Here is a 21,921-nt window from a genome sequence, read left to right on the forward strand (position 1 = left end):
TACGGTCCCGCACACCGTTAGGCCGTCTTCCGCTCACGCCCCAACATCGTGCAGCCCGCCTCCAGTGGTGTCGCGACAGGCGTGAATGGAGGGACGAATGGAGACGTGTCGTCTTCAGCGATGAGAGTCGCTTCTGCCTTGGTGCCAATGATGGTCGTATGCGTGTTTGGAGCCGCGCAGGTGAGCGCCACAATCAGGACTGCATACGACCGAGGCACACAGGGCCAACACCCGGCATCATGGTGTGGGGAGCGATCTCCTACACTGGCCGTACACCACTGGTGATCGTCGAGGGGACACCGAATAGTGCACGGTACATCCAAACCGTCATCGAACCCATCGTTCTACCATTCCTAGACCGGCAAGGGAGCTTGCTGTTCCAACAGGACAATGCACGTCCGCATGTATCCCGTGCCACCCAACGTGCTCTAGAAGGTGTAAGTCAACTACCCTGGCCAGCAAGATCTCCGGATCTGTCCCCCATTGAGCATATTTGGGACTGGATGAAGCGTCGTCTCACGCGGTCTGCACGTCCAGCACGAACGCTGGTCCAACTGAGGCGCCAGGTGGAAATGGCATGGCAAGCCGTTCGACAGGACTACATCCAGCATCTCTACGATCGTCTCCATGGGAGAATAGCAGCCTGCATTGCTGCGAAAGGTGGATATACACTGTACTAGTGCCGACATTGTGCATGCTCTGTTGCCTGTGTCTATGTGCCTGTGGTTCTGTCAGTGTGATCATGTGATGTATCTGACCCCAGGAAAGTGTCAATAAAGTTTCCCCTTCCTGGGACAATGAATTCACGGTGTTCTTATTTCAATTTCCAGGAGTGTATGATATGGAATTCAAGAAGTAACAGAGACAATTGCACAATATCAGTAGGAATGCCTCTCTTATCTTTGTCTTTCCGCTGTTGAATCTCCCGGAAGAGGGAGCGCAGGTACAATTTTTATTCATCGTTAAAAAAGGAAATATGTTTCCATTTACTAACTAAATGGAAGATTTTATCTAAGAACTGGCTTGGGCTTAATTAGGGGCAGAATGCGGCCTTTGTGGAGTAACACCGATGGGAACGTTTTCTGTTCCCACGGGCGGGGACACGCAATGGATTCCTCCCATCCGTGAGCTCTGTAAAATGACGACGCAAGAACGACCAAAGTCCGCGAAGTCGCAGACAGGGTCCATGCTTCGCTGTGAAGTACGCGCTCCGGAAACAAAACACTGATAGTCCGCCTAGTCTCCTCTTGTGTGTACGAAAGGACTCGCCAGTGACAAATATGGGAATTGTTTACGTGGTGGTACGCCGAGACGAACCGGCGCCCCGATGCTCCTTACTGGCCAATTCTCCGTTATTGTGAAGATTCGCCGGCTGGGGTGGCCGAGCGGTTCTAGGCGCTACAGTCTGGAACCGCGCGACTGCTAGCGTCGCAGATTCGAATTCTGCCTCGGGCATGGATGTGTTTGATGTCCTTAGGTTAGTTAGGTTTTAATGGTTCTAAGTTCTAGGGGACTGATGACCTCAGAAGTTAAGTCCCATAGTACTCAGAGCCATTTGAACCATTTTTTTTTTTTTGTGAAGACACGCAAGTGAAAGGCTTTGAAAGGCAGGATATGAGGATGAACTCTTGCCGAGCCGAAACCGATCTTTCATGTCAAGGCAGAGTCGTTTCCTGGGCACGTGGCGAAGTAGATATTCCTTTTCATTTCAGCCGACAATAGAACGCTTCCTGAATAACACTGCGATTTCCTGACATCATCTGAGCCGTTAAAACAACTCTTCTGTCTCTCTCTCTCTCTCTCTCTCTCTCTCTCTCTCTCTCTCTCTCTCTCTCTCCCGCCCTGTCCCTATCCCTCTTTCCTTCTTTATATGTAAATTTCCACAGAGACATTTTTTCTCAAAATTTAGCTACAAGGGGGCTTTGAACTTCCTATCCCTAATCGTCATTGACTGACTACGAGTTAGCAGTCTTGATTGGCTGAGTAAGTTTCTGATTCGGCTGCTTTCTTGGTGGAATGCCCGGGACGAACGAGGAGCGAAATTCTGTAGTCACTCTGGTAGTAGTTTGTGACAAGACAAGACTTCGGGCTCTGGTAGTAGTCTCCTTGAAGAGAACACTTCCAGCACCTGGGTGCTACATTCCAGCGGAGGAAGATATTTGCTCTCAAGTGCCAGACTTCGATGGGAGCGGACTTCGCCTCCAGTGCGGGTTCTTGATGGACGCAGAGTTGCCTTCAGACTTCTGATGGCTTCTCTTCATTTGTGAGCATGCTCAGCCCTGTGATCGATATACATTCAGAAAAGAATTAGGAATTGGGTCGAAGTTCGTGCTGGAAATTTCATGAGGGTTTTATAGGGATCGGTGATTGTAATCTTACGCTAATGATTGTATTTTAACATTTTAATTTCTGACTGATCTTATCCCAGTGGACCGTTGTCTGCTCATTTCTTGGTAAAGTAGCTCTTACAGTGCCGGCCGGAGTGGCCGTGTGGTTCTAGGCGCTACAGTTTGGAACCGCGTGACCGCTACGGTCGCAGGTTCGAATCCTGCCTCGGGCATGGATGTGTGTGATGTCCTTAGGATAGTTAGGTGTAAGTAGTTCTAAGTTCTAGGGGACTGATGACCACAGCAGTTCAGTCCCATAGTGCTCAGAGCCATTTGAACCATTTTTGAGCTCTTACAGTGCCCAGTCCGAACTATCAACTCCTTGCAGGATTGATTAATATTATCATATAGCATGATCGGTGCAGTTGTTTCTTTGAGGATTGAATCGGTGATGTAATGGACGCTATAAAAGGCATGGAAGTCATTATTAGATTAATCAAGGTTAGTGTGAACACTTCATACACACATACAGACACATGAATCACAACCATGAGAAAATGGGATCTTATGGATAAGATACAAGATTCCAAACCTATGTGTGAAGTGTTCACCTTAATCTTGATTCATCTGATGATGATGCATGCATCTAAATGCGTCATTGAAGAAAGTTTGCGAAAACAGACATAATGTCTTATGGGATAACAGCAATCAGTGATTTTATAATGTTACTTTAAATCCGTCTTGATTGCAAATTTTTTATTATTCATATGACCGGTTTCGGTTCATTCAGAACCATTTTCAGATCTGATATTTAAGTCACATGATCATGTGACGTAGCATGTGAAAGTTGCTGAATTGGACGGGTTACTCCTGTAACTTAAATATCAGATCTGAAAATGGTTCTGAATGAACCGAAACCGGTCATATGAATAATAAAAAATTTGCAATCAAGACGGATTTAAAGTAACATTGAAGAAAGTAGTTGAGCTATGGAGGGGTAGCTGGCGTCGCCTTTCGAATTCCTGGCGCCACTAATTCGATCTGTCGCGTGATGTCCCTCTGGTTTGAGGCCACTAAGATCTTTGCTCGACGTTGTTGATGGGGACGGGGCGTGTTGTGGAGTGGCGAGTTGAAGAGCGCCAACGGAGCGAGGAGGGCGGCGTGGGAGGTCCGCCCGGCGAGTAAGGCGAGCACTTGCGCAAGACTCTTGAGCACAGAGTCCCATGTACCATCATGTGCCATTTCCTGTTACAGCCTTATTGATATAAATACCTTTGGGTCAGGTAGGCCTTTGGCAATCACAATTTCAGTTAACAACACAGATTGAGTAAGAGATCAGATAATAATAGGGCAATAAAACAGGTAGGACTTGATTAATAAGATTTTCAGCTAGCGCAAATTATGAAACAGCTCTTAATTTAATTAAAGGGGAACAGGAAAGCCTTCAATAATAACAGCTTCAATTAAGTAAACCAAATAGAAAACAGGCAGGCCTTCTATAATAACATCTTCAGTTAAATAAAATTACGAAACAGAAAGCGGGCAGGTTCTCTTTAATAGCAGCTTCAGTTAAGTAAACTTAGCAAATTGAAAACAAGCAGGCCTTCTTTAATGACAGGTTCAATTAAATACAGTTACCAAACAGAAAACAGGAGGCCTTCAATGATAATAGCTTGAGTTAAGTAAAATTACCAAATAGAAAACAGGGAAGCCTTCAATAATAACAGCTGCAGTTACGTAAAATAACCAAATAGAAAACAGGCAAGCTTTCAGTAATAACAGCTTCAATAAGTAAAATTACCAAATAGATAACAGGCAGGTCTTCTTTAAAAACAGCTTCAGTTAAGTAAAATTACCAAATAGAAACAGGCCGTCCTGCAATAATAACAGCTTCAGTTAAGTAAAATCACTAATTACAAAGCCGGCCGGAGTGGTCGAGCGATTCTAGGCGCTACAGCCTGGAACCGCGCGACCACTACGGTTGCAGGTTCGAATCCTGCTTCGGGCATTGATGTGTGTGATGTCCTTAGGTTGGTTAGGTTTAAGTAGTTCTAAGTTCTAGGGGACGGATGACCTCAGAAGTTAAGTCCCATAGTGCTCAGAGCCATTTGAACCATTGAACTAATTACCAAACAGGCAGGCCTTCAATGACAACAGATTCAGTTAATTGACGTTACCAAAGAGAAAACAGGCTAGCCTACTTTAATAACAGCTTCAGTTATGTAAAACTACCAAATAGGAAACAGGTAAGCCTTCATGAATAATTGCTTCAGTTAAGGAACCAAGAGTTTGCATTGCCTCCTCACAAGGGATGCACCAGAAGGCTTGTATGTAAGGAACATAAGACTATGCCAAATAGGAAGGCTAAGATAGGTTACAATGAGAGGACAGGCCTTACAAGGCCCTTTTCGTCGGGGTCAGACCAGCAAAAGAAATATTAAGACAGGAAAGTTAATTAGTTGAAAGCGCCAATAACTAGCCAAACGGTAAAAATGCGTCACTGCCAGAGGAAGAATTGGAAACTTGTGGTAAGTTCTGTGGTACCTAACTACTGAGGTCATCGGTCCCTAAGGTTAAACACTACTTAACCTAACTTAAACTAACTTACGCTACGGACAACACATACACACACCCCCATGACCGAGGGAGGACTCGAACTTCCGACGGGGGGAGCCGAACGAACCGTGGCAAGGTGCCTAAGACCGCAAGGCTACTGCAAGAGGAGCTGGTGGTGACATAGATCAGCTAAGAAATCGTAATCATCGCAATAGACCTATAGGTATCAATAACAAAATAACAATAATGATCGGAGCAGACGAAATGAATTAAAATTTTTGCTGCGGCCGGGACTCAAACCCGTGTCTTCTTGGTTGCTTGGCAGAAATGCTAACCATAACACCACCGCAGTATGGTGAGCAACATTACTGCACGAACTACCTAAGCCGAGTGCCTTCTTCAACACTCACTTCATTTTTCCCTTACATATTGTCACTACTGCCAGGGCTCTCCGATATTGGCAAGCACTCCAGCATTGGACGTAATGGGACGTCCTTGTACCATTGGCGATCTTATAGACTTTATAATTAAATTTTTCTGTGAGACATTTAATTCATTTCGTCTGCTTCGTTCATTATCGTAGATAATAAAAAGAGACTTAAATGTCTCAGGAAAACATTTAATTATAACAAAATAATAGTTAAGTCCTCAAAATCCAAAACTTAACTGAAGTTCATGAATCGAAGTTGAAGCTTGCCGGTTCCAAAGGAGTCTCAGCACAGTGAAACTGGCTTCAACTCTCTCATCGGTGTGTCACGTCCCAGAGCTGGCTGGCCAGGCTGTGTACGAAGACGGCACTCGAAGTCATCCACGGATTCAAATCGACCCACAAATATGCCCAGCGACCTACTCACCGGACTCCATGCCCAAGACTCTTGCGGAAGTGCTCGCCTTACTCGATGTACGGACGTTTCACACCGTCCTCCTTACTCCGTTGCCACTTACCAAATCGCCACGCCACAACATGCACCGTCCCTATCAACAACCTCCAGCAAAGATCTTAGTGGCCTCAAACCAGAGGGACATCACACGACAGATCGAGCTAGTGGCGCCAGGAATTCGAAAGGCGACGGCCGCGCGGGATTAGCCGAGTCGTCTTAGGCGCTGCAGTCATGGACTGTGCGGCTGGTCCCGGCAGAGGTTCGAGTCCTCCCTTGGGCATGGGTGTGTGTGTGTTTGTGCTTCGGATAATTTAGGTTGAGTGGTGTGTAAGCCTAGGGACTGATGACCTTTATGCAGTTAAGTCCCATAAGATTTCACACACATTTGAACATTTTTTTTTTGAAAGGCGACGCCAGCAACCCCAGTAAAGGTTACCTCCCCCCCACCCCCCCGTCCCCCTTAAACCAATGGATCCCGGTCCAGCCTACGGAAGCAGAACGAGAAGGTTGGTTAAGGTAAGCTCTGAGGACCTTACCAGTGGTCAGATGCCTGACAAGCAATTTAACCAGACCCAGAACTTTGATGATAGAGCATGGGCATATGAAACGATAAATGATCTTCCCGAACTTTCGCCTTATATGCTTATTCAACGTGGACCAAATGAGGTGAGCCTTAACCTTTTCCAAGGTTTTACAGAGGCTCAGATGTCCTTCCACTAGAAAATTATGAAAATAATGGAAAACGAGAGGCACCAGCTTCTGAGCCAAACAAATATTAAAGTCATGAGCTTCGTTAACTCGTTTACATAGTATGCCATTCCTGATGGAGTCGTCGCTAGCCTCGCCACCGGATAAGAGCTGCTTTCTTAACGGACACTAGAACGGACCTTGAACCTGTTAGGTTTTAAGGTCCTTAAACAACTAGGAAACTTCAGCTAAAGTGGTACACGCAACCAGGTGAGACTCAGTAACGCCCTTATTCTGCCAGCTCCTCCTCCTGAAACATGCGACTGGGGGCGTCGGCGACTTTGTTTTCAGTGTAGTCATCACACAACCTGTGACATCCTGCATCTTTTATAGTGCCTACTATGGCACTGACACAGCCTTAAAATTACATAAAAATGGGCGCATTCCTCTTGCGTGACTTCACGTCACACCTGTTGGCAGTTGTTTCTGTCCCATAGCCGAGGGGTGGTTTGAGGAAGGTCTTGAGAGATGATGATTTTGCCTATTTTCCCAGTCCGATGGAGACCACTTGACAGCAGCATTTAAAGTGTATTCAAGTAAATTCTCCTTGTGATTATTAATGGATCACTTATTCTAACTGCCGGCCAGTGTGACCGAGCGGTTCTAGGCGCTTCAGTCTGGAATCGCGTGACCGCTACGGTCGCAGGTTCGAATCCTGCCTCTGGCATGGATGTTAGTTCTAGGGGACTGATGACCTCAGATGTTAAGTCCCATAGTGCTCAGAGCCATTTGACCATTTATTCTCTCTGTTTTGTTCAACGTATAAGTACCTTTCATGTGGCTTCTTACTTGTGTGCTCATGAGAGCAAATAAATTGGAGAATCTGGACCTATTGTGTCTTTTCGTAGCTTAGACAAATCTTGCCTCCTTTCTTATTTAAATGATTGTGCAAGACCAGCGTTCATGATTCATTTGCGAAGACTTTTGCATTATTCATTGCGGTACTTATTTCTAGTAAAGTCCGGAGGCGACCAGTTGCAGAACTGACTAGTTTAAGTCCACGACCAGCTTCTTCCAACCCGACTTGGTATCACCAGCATCTAGAAAACTATTCATTCAAGGCATCATCAGCTCAGTAAAATTTGTGTTGATGAGGTACTTATTGTGATTTTCGGTTGTCCAGTCAGACGTGGAAACACTGTCTGCTGTGGAAACATTATGTATGAGGACTACGCATGTACACGATGCCGCGTAGGTCTGCACAAAACTCCAGTCTGTGACAGAATTCATCCCATTGTTCTTGATCTGTGTATGTCCGATAGCTCATGCCTAAATGATTAGCATCACTCGCTACTGATCCTCAGGTAAAGTGATCGAGTCCCAGAGACTATGGCTCATTTTGCTTGCGTGGGAAAATTGGTAAATGTATCTACACAGCCATTTCAGGCCAAATAATAAATTTTTAGAGTAAGTAAACAGTGTTATTGACACCCAAGTCGTCGAAGTAGCGTCATATTGGAAACTTGCATCAGCCTGAGAGTAACGAAAAGTTTGTTTACATTTTACATCTACATTTACATCTACATGACTACTCTGCAATTCACATTTAAGTGGCAGAGGGTTCATCGAACCACAATCATACTATCTCTCTACCATTCCACTCCCGAACAGCGCGCGGGAAAAACGAACACCTAAACCTTTCTGTTCGAGCTCTGATTTCTCTTATTTTATTTTGATGATCATTCCTATCTATGTAGGTTGGGCTCAACAAAATATTTTCGCATTCGGAAGAGAAAGTTGGTTACTGAAATTTCGTAAATAGATCTCGCCGCGACGAAAAACGTCTTTGCTTTAATGACTTCCATCCCAATTCGCGTATCATATCTGCCACACTCTCTCCCCTATCACGTGATAATACAAAACGAGCTGCCCTTTTTTGCATCCTTTCGATGTCCTCCGTCAATCCCACCTGGTAAGGATCCCACACCGCGCAGCAATATTCTAACAGAGGACGAACGAGTGTAGTGTAAGCTGTCTCTTTAGTGGACTAGTTGCATCTTCTAAGTGTCCTGCCAATGAAACGCAAGCTTTGGCTCGCCTTCCCCACAATATTATCTATGTGGTCTTTCCAACTGAAGTTGTTCGTAATTTTAACACCCAGGTACTTAGTTGAATTGACAGCCTTGAGAATTGTACTATTTATCGAGTAATCGAATTCCAACGGATTTCTTTTGAAACTCATGTGGATCACCTCACACTTTTCGTTATTTAGCGACAACTGCCACCTGCCACACCATACAGCAATCTTTTCTAAATCGCTTTGCAACTGATACTGGTCTTCGGATGACCTTACTGGACAGTAAATTACAGCATTATCTGCGAAAAATCTAAGAGGACTGCTCAGATTGTCACCCAGGTCATTTATATAGATCAGGAACAGCAGAGGTCCCAGGACGCTTCCCTGGGGAACACCTGATATCACTTCAGTTTTACTCGATGATTTGCCGTCTATTACTACGAACTGCGACCTTCCTGACAGGAAATCACGAATCCAGTCGCACAACTGAGACGATACCCCATAGGCCCGCAGCTTGATTAGAAGTCGCTTGTGAGGAACGGTGTCAAAAGCTTTCCGGAAATCTAGAAATACGGAATCAACTTGAGATCCCCTGTCGATAGCGGCCATTACTTCGTGCGAATAAAGAGCTAGCTGCGTTGCACAAGAACGATGTTTTCTGAAACCATGCTGATTACGTATCAATAGATCGTTCCCTTCGAGGTGATTCATAATGTTTGAATACAATATATGCTCCAAAACCCTACTGCAAACCGACGTCAATGATATAGGTCTGTAGTTCGATGGATTACTCCTACTACGCTTCTTAAACACTGGTGCGACCTGCGCAATTTTACAATCTGTAGGTACAGATCTATCGGTGAGCGAGCGGTTGTATATGATTGCTAAGTAGGGAGCTATTGTATCAGCGTAATCTGAAAGGAACCTAATCGGTATACAATCTGGACCTGAAGACTTGCCCGTATCAAGCGATTTGAGTTGCTTCGCAGCCCCTAAGGTATCTACTTCTAAGAAACTCATGCTAGCAGCTGTTCGTGTTTTCAAATTCTGGAATATTCCATTCGTCTTCCCTGGTGAAGGAATTTCGGAAAACTGCGTTCAATAACTCCGCTTTAGCGGCACAGTCGTCGGTAACAGTACCATCGGCACTGCGCAGCGAAGGTATTGACTGCGTCTTGCCGCTTGTGTACTTTACATACGACCAGAATTTCTTCGGATTTTCTACCAGATTTCGAGACAATGTTTCGTTGTGGAACCTATTAAAGGCATCTCGCTTTGAAGTCCGTGCCAAATTTCGCGTGTCTGTAAATTTTAGCCAATCTTCGGGATTTCGCGTTCTTCTGAACTTCGCATGCTTTTTCCGTTGCCTCTGCAACAGCGTTCGGACCTGTTTCGTGTACCATGGGGGTTCAGTTCCATCTCTTACCAGTTTATGAGGTATGAATCTCTCAATTGCCGTCGCTACTATATCTTTGAATTTGAGCCACATCTCGTCTACATTTGCATAGTCAGTTCGGAAAGAATGGAGATTGTCTCTTAGGAAGGCTTCTAGTGACACTTTATCCGCTTTTTTGAATAAAATTATTTTGCGTTTCTTTCTGGTGGATTTGGAAGAAATGGTATTGAGCCTAGCTACAACGACCTTGTGATCACTAATGTCTGTATCAGTCATGATGCTCTGTATCAGCTCTGGATTGTTTGTGGCTAAGAGGTCAAGTGTGTTTTCGCAACCATTTACAATTCGCGTGGGTTCGTGGACTAACTGCTCGAAATAATTTTCGGAGAAAGCATTTAGGACACCTCGGAAGATGTTTTCTGCCTACCACCGGTTTTGAACAAGTATTTTTGCCAGCATATCGAGGGAAGGTTGAAGTCCCCACCAACTATAACCGTATAGTGGGGTATTTATTTGTTGCGAGACTCAAATTTTCTCTGAACTGTTCAGCAACTATATCATCGGAGTCTGGGGGTCGGTAGAAGGAGCCAATTATTAACTTAGTTCGGCTGTTAAGTATAACCTCCACCCATACCAATTCGCACGGAGTATCTACTTCGACTTCACTACAAGATAAACCACTACTGACAGACACAAACTCTCCACCACCAATTCTGCCTAATCTATCTTTCCTGAACACCGTCTGAGACTTCTTAAAAATTTCTGCAGAACTCATTTCAGGCTTTAGCCATCTTTCTGTACCTATAACGATTTCAGCTTCTGTGCTTTCTATTAGCGCTTGAAGCTCAGGGACTTTCCCAGCACAACTACAACAATTTACAACTACAATTCCGACTGTTCCTTGATCCAAGCACGTCCTGTATTTGCCATGCACCCTTTGAGATTACAGCCCACCCCGTACTTTCCCGAGGCCTTCTAACCTAAAAAACCGCCCGGTCCACGCCACGCAGCCTCCGCTACACGTGTAGCCGCCAGCTGAATGTAGTGAACCCCTGACCTATTCAGCGGAACCCGAAACCCCACCACCCTATGGCGCAAGTCAAGGAATCTGCAGCCAACATGGTCGCAAAACCGTCTGAGCCTCTGATTCAGACCCTCCACCCGGCTCTGCACCAAAGGTCCGCAGTCGGTTCTGTCAACGATGCTGCAGATGGTGAGCTCTGTCTTCATCTCGTAAGCAAGACCGGCAGCCTTCACCAAATCAGATAGCCGCTGGAATCCAGAGAGAATTTCCTCAGATCCAAAGCAACACACGTCATTAGTGCCGACATGTGCCACCACCTGCAGCTGGCTGCACCCTATGCTCTTCATGGCATCCGGAAGGACCCTTTCCACATCAGGAATGACTCCACCCGGAATGCACACGGAGTGCACACTGGATTTCTTCCCCTCCCTAGCCGCCATATCCCTAAGGGGCCCCATTACGCGCCTAACATTGAAGCTCCCAACTACCAATAAGCCCACCCTCTGTGATTGCTCGGACCTTGAAGGCTGAGAATCATCCTCTGAAACAGGGCAGGCAGCTGCATCTGGCTAAGCCAGTGACAGTGCCTGAAACCTGTTTGTCAGACGCACTGGGGAGGCTTTCTGATTAGCCTCCGGGGATGTCTTTCGCTGCCTGCCACGCCTTGGAACGACCTCCCAATCAACCACAGGCGAGGGCTCAGCCCCACTGCGGGCAGCAACTGGGGCAACCACAGCGGCAGACCGATCTGGGGACAGACGGGACGAGGTTGAGATCCCCGTGATACCCAAGTCCGGCTCCCCACAGTGGTGCCCATTGACAACAGCCTCAAGCTGCGCGACCGAAGTCAGCGCTGCCTGCAGCTGTGAGCGAAGGGATGCCAACTCAGCCCTCATCCGAACACAGCAATCACAGTCCCTGTCCTTTCTAATCGATGTTGAACAACAGTTACTGAAACACGAGTCCGTGCCTAGAAAACGCAAGGGAAACACGCAAAGAATGTATTAACTAACCTGTACAAATGCCTAACGACTGCGCTACAATCTGCCTGAATTTACGATTACAGTAACTGAAACTCGAAATTACACCTCCTATACGAAGCTCACACGCAATTTAAGTAAGAATCTACGAAGTAAACACTAAAGCGCGATGCTCCAACTCTCAAATACTATAATACGCCAGAAATTTATGAATTAAACAATGCAAGTACCCCAAAACACGCAAAGAAATTAAGAATTGAACTATGTAACAAATAAGTAAGCACGGGTTATACGACTTGCTGCTGCAGCTGCTTATCCAACGGCGGCAGGGAGCATCAACCAAAATCACACCTGTTGATGAGAAAAATAATATGTTCCCAGAAAATACAAACAAAATTTAAGAAAAAATCCAATTGTAACACATTCACTCAATGTGTGTATATTCCCGTACCTTCCCTTAGTGGATTATTTCGACTTGTGTAAAGATGAAAGTCGCACAGCCCTGATCTCAAGTCCACATACCTCGAAGTCAACACCTGTTTACTACATACACATTCTACTACACACACCAAAAAAAATTTTGCATTATCTCGGATCCAAGAGTTCTGGAACCTGTATAGAAAATTGGAATAGAGATCAACATAAACATCATTTCCACCCTTTTTATTGCTCATGAAAACCACACATTGCATGTTGTACCACCATACAGCGAGACCTTCAGAGGTGGTGGTCCAGATTGCTGTACACACTGGTACCTCTAATACCCAGTAGCACATCCTCTTACATTGCTGCATGCCTGTATTCGTCGTGGCATACTATCCATCATTTCATCAAGGCATTGTTGGTCCAGATTGTCCCACTCCTCAACGACGATTCGGCGTAGATCCCTCAGAGTGGTTGGTGGCTCACGTCGTCCATAAACATCTCTTTTCAATCTATCCCAGGCATGTTCGATAGGGTTCAAGTATGGAGAACATGCTGGCCATTCTAGTCGAGCGATGTCGTTATCCTGAATGAAGTCGTTCACAAGACGTGCACGATGGGGGCGCGAATTGTCGTCCATGAAGACGAATGTCTCGCCAATAGGCTGCCGATATGGTCCCACTATCGGACGGAGGATGGCATTCACGTATCGTACAGCCGTTACGGTGCCTTCCTTGATCACCAGTGGCGTACGTCGGCCGCACATAATGCCACCCCAAAACAGCAGGGATCCTCCACATTGCTGCACTCGCTGGATAGTGTGTCTAAGGTGTTCAGCCTGACCGGGTTGCCTCCAAACACGTCTCCGACGATTGTGTGGTTGAAGGCATATGCGACACTCATCGGTGAAGAGAACGTGATGCCAGTCCTGCGCGGTCCATTCGGCATGTTGTTGGGCCGATCTTCATTATGTCGTGGCTGCAAAGATGGACTTCGCCATGGACATCGGGAGTGAAGTTGCGCATCATGCAGCCTATTGCGCATAGTGTGAGTCGTAACACGACGTCCTGTGGCTGCAAGAAAAGCATTATTCAACATGGTGGCGTTGCTGTCAGGGTTCCTTTGAGCCGTAATCCATGGGTAGCGGTCATCGACTGCAGCAGTAGCCCTTGGGCGGCCTGAGCGAGGCATATTGTCGACAGTTCCTGTCTGTCTGTATCTCCTCCATGTCCGAACAACATCGCTTTGATTCACTCCGAGACGCCTGGACACTTTCCTTATTGAGAGCCCTTCGTGGCACAAAGTAACAATTCGGACGCGATCGAACAGCGGTGTTGACCGTCTAAGCATGGTTGAACTACAGACAACACGAGCTATGTACCTCCTTCCTGGTGGAATGAATTGGAACTGATCGGTTGTCGGAACTCCTCCGTCTAATAGGCGCTGCTCATGCATGGTTGTTTACATCTTTGGGCGGCTTTAGTGACATCTCTGAACAGTCAACGTCTATCTTCAGGAGTTCTGGGAACCGGGGTGATGCAAAACTGTGTGTAGGCCTATATATTCTCTGCAGTAGATGAGATGGTGCGGTGATTTGGACGCTGGAGTCTTATTCGGAATGGAAGCAGCTCATACCGTCGTTTCATGGAATTTCATGAGTTGCCTGTTTCATCTCACTGTCAGGTTCGTCTAACGAGCTTGTGTAGCTAAATAGTAGTCTGTCGTTTCTCTTCCAAGCCGAATCTAATATAAGAAGATGAAAAGGTACAGATTTTTGTAGTAATTACGACTTTACAGTTGATCTATTACAGTTTACAAACAAATAAATGAGACAAAGTTGTTTTAGAAAAATCATTGTTTCCGCACAGCTGCATTGTCAGTTTCTTAAAGAGTCAATGTCGGCCAGAAACGGACCATCTTCAAGTACCTACACCGCGAAATGACAATAAATTCGGCAAGTAATTGCAAAACTATCATACTATACTAATCTCAATTCTTAACCCGCGGCAAATAGTAACTATTAGCATGCATCATGCCGTAAACCATTTACGAGGGTTGGAACTTTAATAGCGGCAACTACACTCCTGGAAATTGAAATAAGAACACCGTGAATTCATTGTCCCAGGAAGGGGAAACTTTATTGACACATTCCTGGGGTCAGATACATCACATGATCACACTGACAGAACCACAGGCACATAGACACAGGCAACAGAGCATGCACAATGTTGGCACTAGTACAGTGTATATCCACCTTTCGCACCAATGCAGGCTGCTATTCTCCCATGGAGACGATCGTAGAGATGCTGGACGTAGTCCTGTGGAACGGCTTGCCATGCCATTTCCACCTGGCGCCTCAGTTGGACCAGCGTTCGTGCCGGACGTGCAGACCGCGTGAGACGACGCTTCATCCAGTCCCAAACATGCTCAATGGGGGACAGATCCGGAGATCTTGTTGGCCAGGGTAGTTGACTTACACCTTCTAGAGCACGTTGGGTGGCACGGGATACATGCGGACGTGCATTGTCCTGTTGGAACAGCAAGTTCCCTTGCCGGTCTAGGAATGGTAGAACGATGGGTTCGATGACGGTTTGGATGTACCGTGCACTATTCAGTGCCCCTCGACGATCACCAGTGGTGTACGGCCAGTGTAGGAGATCGCTCCCCACACCATGATGCCGGGTGTTGGCCCTGTGTGCCTCGGTCGTATGCGGTCCTGATTGTGGCGCTCACCTGCACGGCGCCAAACACGCATACGACCATCATTGGCACCAAGGCAGAAGCGACTCTCATCGCTGAAGACGACACGTCTCCATTCGTCCCTCCATTCACGCCTGTCGCGACACCACTGGAGGCGGGCTGCACGATGTTGGGGCGTGAGCGGAAGACGGCCTAACGGTGTGCGGGACCGTAGCCCAGCTTCATGGAGACGGTTGCGAATGGTCCTCGCCGATACCCCAGGAGCAACAGTGTCCCTAATTTGCTGGGAAGTGGCGGTGCGGTCCCCTACGGCACTGCGTAGGGTCCTACGGTCTTGGCGTGCATTCGTGCGTCGCTGCGGTCCCGTCCCAGGTCGACGGGCACGTGCACCTTTCGCCGACCACTGGCGACAACATCGATGTACTGTGGAGACCTCACGCCCCACGTGTTGAGCAATTCGGCGGTACGTCCACCCGGCCTCCCGCGTGCCCACTATACGCCCTTGCTCAAAGTCCGTCAACTGCACACACGGTTCACGTCCACGCTGTCGCGGCATGCTACCAGTGTTAAAGACTGCGACGGAGCTCCGTATGCCACGGCAAACTGGCTGACACTGACGGCGGCGGTGCACAAATGCTGCGCAGCTAGCGCCATTCGACGGCCAACACCGCGGTTCATGGTGTGTCCGCTGTGCCGTGCGTGTTATCATTGCTTGTACAGCCCTCTCGCAGTGTCCGGAGCAAGTATGGTGGGTCTGACACACCGGTGTCAATGTGTTCTTTTTTCCATTTCCAGGAGTGTATTTATTTACAGCTCATACAAAACAGATACGTATTTCAAAGTTTTACTGACCTTCAAAAGTAGTCACCAGCATTGTGTACAACCCATTGCCAGCATTGTGGAAGTCGTAGGATACTCTTTGCAGCGCCAGTTGTGTTGACAGTTCGAGCGGCGCGGTCTATTGCCCGACGAATTTGGAGCAGTTCTGAAGCGAATGCCGTGAAGTGTTTTCTTCAGTTTAGAAATCGAGTTGAACTTACGAGGGCTTAAGTCAGGAGAGTGCAGTAGGCGGTATAGCACTTAGCAGCCCCATCAGTCAAACGTATCAGAACAGCTTGCACTGTACGTGCTTGAGCGTTGTCCTGCAAAATGATGGTCAAGCCCTGCTTAAAGTTTCATCACTTCTGTCTCTAAGCCGTTCATTTTTGGAACAAAACCTACGTCCAGCTTAGAGACAGAAGTAATGTCACTTTCTGCAGGACCTGACCATCATTTTGCAGGACAATGCTCAAGCACGTACAGTGCAAGCTGTTACTTACTTGTTTGACTGATGGGGCGGCTAAGTGCTATACCACCTACTGCACTCCCCTGACTCAAGCCCTCGTGAGGTCAATTACATTTCTAAACTGAAGGAAACACTTCACGGCATTCGCTTCAGAACTGCTACAAATTCGTCGGGCAATAGACCGCGCCTCTCGAACTGTCAGCACAACTCGCACTGCTAAGAAACGGCGGTGACTGCTTTGAAGGTCAATAAAACTTTGAAACAAGTATGTGTTTTTTACGAACTGTAAATAAATAGTTGCCACTATTTAAGTCCCAACCCTCGTGTAATACTGGGTACACGCAGCACGCAGTAGGTGATGTAAGAAGCAGAAGGCATATTATCTTCAGTTATATAAACATCGACATGGAAGGTAGAATCGCAACCAGAGATACTACACAGGGAAAACAAATACTCTGACAAATTATATCAAAGGTACCAACTTGACAAGTGGTAACTTTCCTATCATTGGCGCAATCAACATACTAACCAGACAAAGTGAAGCAGTGAAAATATTATTATACCAACAGGAGGACTGAACGTATGATTATGTCCAACCAAAGAAAAGTTGCATTCAGCTTATAGCTGTAGCACGTATTATCACTATCTAAAATACAATGTTCAGGAGACTGAAAATACCATCCTGCCAAACGACACAAAATTTTGTAAACAGCTTATAAACATATCACATTAGTTTACTCTGATAACGTACAATATGCCTAATAGTGTTTTCGATATAGCTGCATGTGACATGGCTATGTGTGGCTCATACTGTAGTGATGGATTATACGCCGTCTCTCTTCACGCCGGTACCACCTGTCTGCGAGGGGCTTGTGGATCAGGCAGGTCTCGATTCGCTTTCCGCTCGAGCAAAGAATTAGTCGTAGCTCATTGTAGAAAAAGACAAAAGTCTGATTGTTAGTAAAAAAAACCGACAACTGTATTTTAGTTACATTTTTACGCCACAGTTATAATCAGTTCAAAGACTGCTGGTGAGCTTTCGGTGTCAACTGATGATGTTCATTTAGGACGAAACCTGTAGTGGCGTAAAAAACTTACCACAAATACACAAATTAACAGTTACATTGTTCGTCTGTGGAGCGTGAAATGATCAGTGTGATCGTTATACGAACGTGAAGAGCTCTATAGGCCTAGAACAGAGGCTTGGGCACATAAACAAAAGTCCGTAATTCAAAAGTTGCGACGAACAAAATGCTTAAAAAACCAACAATGAATCTCAAACACACAAACAAAACGCCCAGAAGCGATGAACACAGCGGAGTCTATGAAGTCCAAAAGCCAAAGATTACGTTAGCGGACAGATATGATAGGGCTAAATCTGAAAGATCGGGTGTATAGAGAGAAGCAGAAGTGCCATCCACTAGTAGGGCGGCGCAGGCGATGATTGAAGACACGGAAGTTGAACACTCTACGAGGGATTGTTACAAGGCCGTTACTGTTCGGGGTACAGGTAAGCTTATAGCAGTCGTGTGGAGGAAAGCATCACACGTTCCGTGTGGCTGATCACAGATGACGCTGTTGCATATACGAAAAACGCTAGAGGACTGTAACGAAATGTACGGAAACTTGCAGAGGATCGACGCTTCATGCACAGACTACCAGTTGACCCCCAGCACAACAAGTATTGCCCATAAATAGCTGGAAAGACCGATTTCTGTTCGATTACACTATTATAAATAACCGGAGACAGTAACAACAGTAAAATATCTAGGCGTACCCATTTACAGTAATCCAAGTGGAAGGATAGTATAAAACTAGTCGTACAAAGTCCAGATGTCAGACTCAGATTCATTGGAAGAATCCTAAAGAAATGTGATTCATCGACGAAAGAAGTGGCTTGCTAAACACTTGTTCGAGTTATTCTTGAACAGGTCTATTGGTGGTCAGGGACTCTTGCCAGGTAAAATTAATAGAAGAGATAGGAATCAAAGAAGAGCAAGACGCTTCGTCACAGATTCAAATAGTAAGCGTCAGAGTGTTGCCGAGATATGAAACTTGAGGGGCAGACGCTACAAGGGAGGCGTTGAGTATCACAGAGAGCGTTAATACCAATATTCCGAACGGATACGATCAGAGAAGAAGATACTAAATCCTGTCTCACACATCTCCCAGAATAACAACGACGGGAAAATCAGAGATATGAGAGGTGAAACAGAGGCATGCCGACATTCTTTTTTCTCACGTATTGTTCGTGAATGGAATAGCCATGAGCGGAAACGTTAGTGGTACCAGAAATATCCTTTGCCTCATGCCGTAACGTAGGTTTTACTATATCTTTCCAACCGATGTTTGCGGATCCTTGGTGACTATGCTGAAAAGTGTTGTCATGTATCTGTGTAATGCAGCATTCAATAAAAGTTATGTGTCATGCCATAATTATGTGTAACTTACTTTAAGAACTTTCCTAGTATATCACATCTTACGGATGGTTATCCAAAACTGTTTATTCCAATACGTAAACTTGTAGAACAACTGACACTTCTACAGCTTTCTTACATATCTGGCAAATTTTTGCACCTTTAAGAAAGGCCAGTTGACATTGTGGTTCAGAAATCACGTTAAACTGTAGATCCCTCAACAATTATCTGAATAAGTTAGTTCGCAGATCGGAGGAAATTCCCAGCTAATCCTGGTAAAGTACTGTGGTATTATAACCCACCTCTCCACTGCCTACATTTACATCTACATACATACTCCGCAATCCACCATACGGTGCGTGGCGGAGGGTACCTCGTACCACAACTAGCATCTTCTCTCCCTGTTCCACTCCCAAACAGAACGAGGGAAAAATGACTGCCTACATGCCTCTGTAGGAGCCCTAATCTCTCTTATCTTATCTTTGTGGTCTTTCCGCGAAATGTAAGTTGGCGGCAGTAAAATTGCACTGCAGTCAGCCTCAGATGCTGGTTCTCTAAATTTCCTCAGTAGCGATTCACGAAAAGAACGGCTCCTTTCCTCCAGAGACTCCTACCCGAGTTCCTGAAGCATTTCCGTAACACTCGCGTGATGATCAAACCTACCAGTAACAAATCTAGCAGCCCGCCTCTGAATTGCTTCTATGTCCTCCCTCAATCCGACCTGATAGGGATCCCAAACGCTCGAGCAGTACTCAAGAATACGTCGTATTAGTGTTTTATAAGCGGTCACCTTTACAGATGAACCTCATCTTCCCAAAATTCTACCAATGAACCGAAGACGACTATCCGCCTTCCCCACAACTGCCTTTACATGCTTGTCCCACTTCATATCGCTCTGCAATGTTACGCACAAATATTTAATCGACGTGACTGTGTCAAGCGCTACACTACTAATGGAGTATTCAAACATTACGGGATTCTTTTTCCTATTCATCTGCATTACTTTACATTTGTCTATATTTAGAGTTAGCTGCCATTCTTTATACCAATCACAAATCCTGTCCAAGTCATCTTATATCCTCCTACAGTCACTCAACGACGACACCTTCCCGTACACCACAGCATCATCAGCAAACAGCCGCACATTGCTATCCACCCTGTCCAAAATATCATTTATGTAGATAGAAAACAACAGCGGACCTACCACACTTCCCTGGGGCACTCCAGATGATAACCTCACCTCCGATGAACACTCACCATCGAGGACAACGTACTGGGTTCTGTTACTTAAGAAGTCTTCGAGCCACTCACATATTTGGGAACCAATCCCATATGCTCGTACCTTAGGAGTCTGCAGTGGGACACCGAGTCAAACGCTTTTCAGAAGTGAAGGAATATGGCATCCGTCTGATACCCTTCATCCATGGTTCGTAAGATATCATGTGAAAACAGGGCGAGTTGCGTTTTGCAGGAGCGATGCTTTCTAAAGCCATGCTGATGCATGGACAGCAACTTCCTGTCTCAAGGAAATTCATTATATTCGAACTGAGAATATGTTCGAGAATCCAGCAACAAATCGATGTTAAGGATGTTGGTCTGTAATTTTGAGGATCTGTCCTTCTACCCTTCTTATATGCAGGCGTCACCAGCGCTTTTTCCCAGTCGCTCGGGACTTTACGTTGGGCATGAGATACGCGATAAATGCAAACTAAGTAAGGAGCCAATGTAGTAGAGTACTCTCTGTAAAACCGAATTGGGATCCCATCAGGACCTGGCGATTTATTTGTTTTCAACCCACTCAGCCGCTTCACAACTCCAGGAATGTCTATAACTCTGAAAATTTACTGCTAATATCTTGATAGCTGAAGTGTCTTTACACTGAGCGCGTCCTGATTTCCCTGCCTGCACGTCGACTGGTGAGTGTTCATCAGGACACCTCGCACTACTGCGTAGCCTAAAAAACCCCCATGTGCACGCCACAAGTACTCTGCTACCCGAGTAGCCACTTCTTGGGGCCCTGCTGCCTTGACCTATCTAGGGGCGTCCTACAATTCCCCGCCCAATAGCGCGTCTAGAAATCTGCAGCCAAGACCGTCACAGAGTCGACGAAGCCTCTGGTTGAAACCCTCCACTCGGCTCCAAACCAAAGGACCCCGATTCACTGTAGGAACGATGCTGCAAATAGTGAGTTCTGCTTGCACCCCGTGTGCGAGGCCAGTGGTCTTCACCAAATCCGCCAGCCGCCTGTACGAACTAAAGGATCGCCTCAGTGCCGACGTGAGCAACTACTTGCAGACGACTGCACCCCGTACGCTCGATAGCCGCAGGCAAGGCCGCCTCCACATCTTGGATAAGGGCCCCCGGCAGACAAACCGAGTGAACGTTGGAATTCTTTCCAGCCCTGTACGCTACTTCCCTAAGGGGCTCCAACACCCGCCTATCGTTGGAGCTCCCAATAACCAGAAAGCCTTTGCCCCCATCTGCCTGCTGGGGCCCTGCTCAAGGAGCGGCCACCTGCCCACTGACAGGATGAACGGGCGAGGCCAGCCGACCAGCCTCCACATTGACCATCGGCCTCGAGCGACGCGAACGCGTTGCAGTCCGCCACTCACCCTGAGGTGAGGGCGGCCCCAACGCGCCTGGTACACTAGTATGGTTCTTCGGCGGCTGAGTCAGCGGACGCAGCAAGCGACACCTGGGGTGTCTCAAGCAACGCGCCAGACCCTCCCCCGTCGCTGCACCTCGAGGCAGCAGCCAGAAGGCGGCTGACCGTGGCCAACAGCACTCTCAGCTGCTCGCGGACCGAGGCCAGTTCCTCCTGCGCCCACACACAACACGCACACACCCTATCCATCCTACTGCTAATATCTGGACGTATAGAGTTGCGACAAATAAAACAGCAATATGCGACTGCACCGTTGCATCACCAGCGCCAGATTGAGTTCCGATATATGAACAATTACTTATGAACTAAGCAATCAAATGAGCACGACCACGCCACTATACAGATATTACAGTGCGATCCTACCCCTGTCTTAGTACAGCATCACTTATGCGAGAAAGTCATGATATCATCCCTCGTATTATATATATCCACATCATGTTTTCTATTCAAGCTAGCTGCGACTTCTAAGTCACTAAGAAAAATAAAAACATTGACTACTCTGC

The sequence above is a fragment of the Schistocerca americana genome, chromosome 1 (assembly GCF_021461395.2).
Source record: "Schistocerca americana isolate TAMUIC-IGC-003095 chromosome 1, iqSchAmer2.1, whole genome shotgun sequence".
Classification (NCBI taxonomy): Eukaryota; Metazoa; Arthropoda; class Insecta; order Orthoptera; family Acrididae; genus Schistocerca; species Schistocerca americana.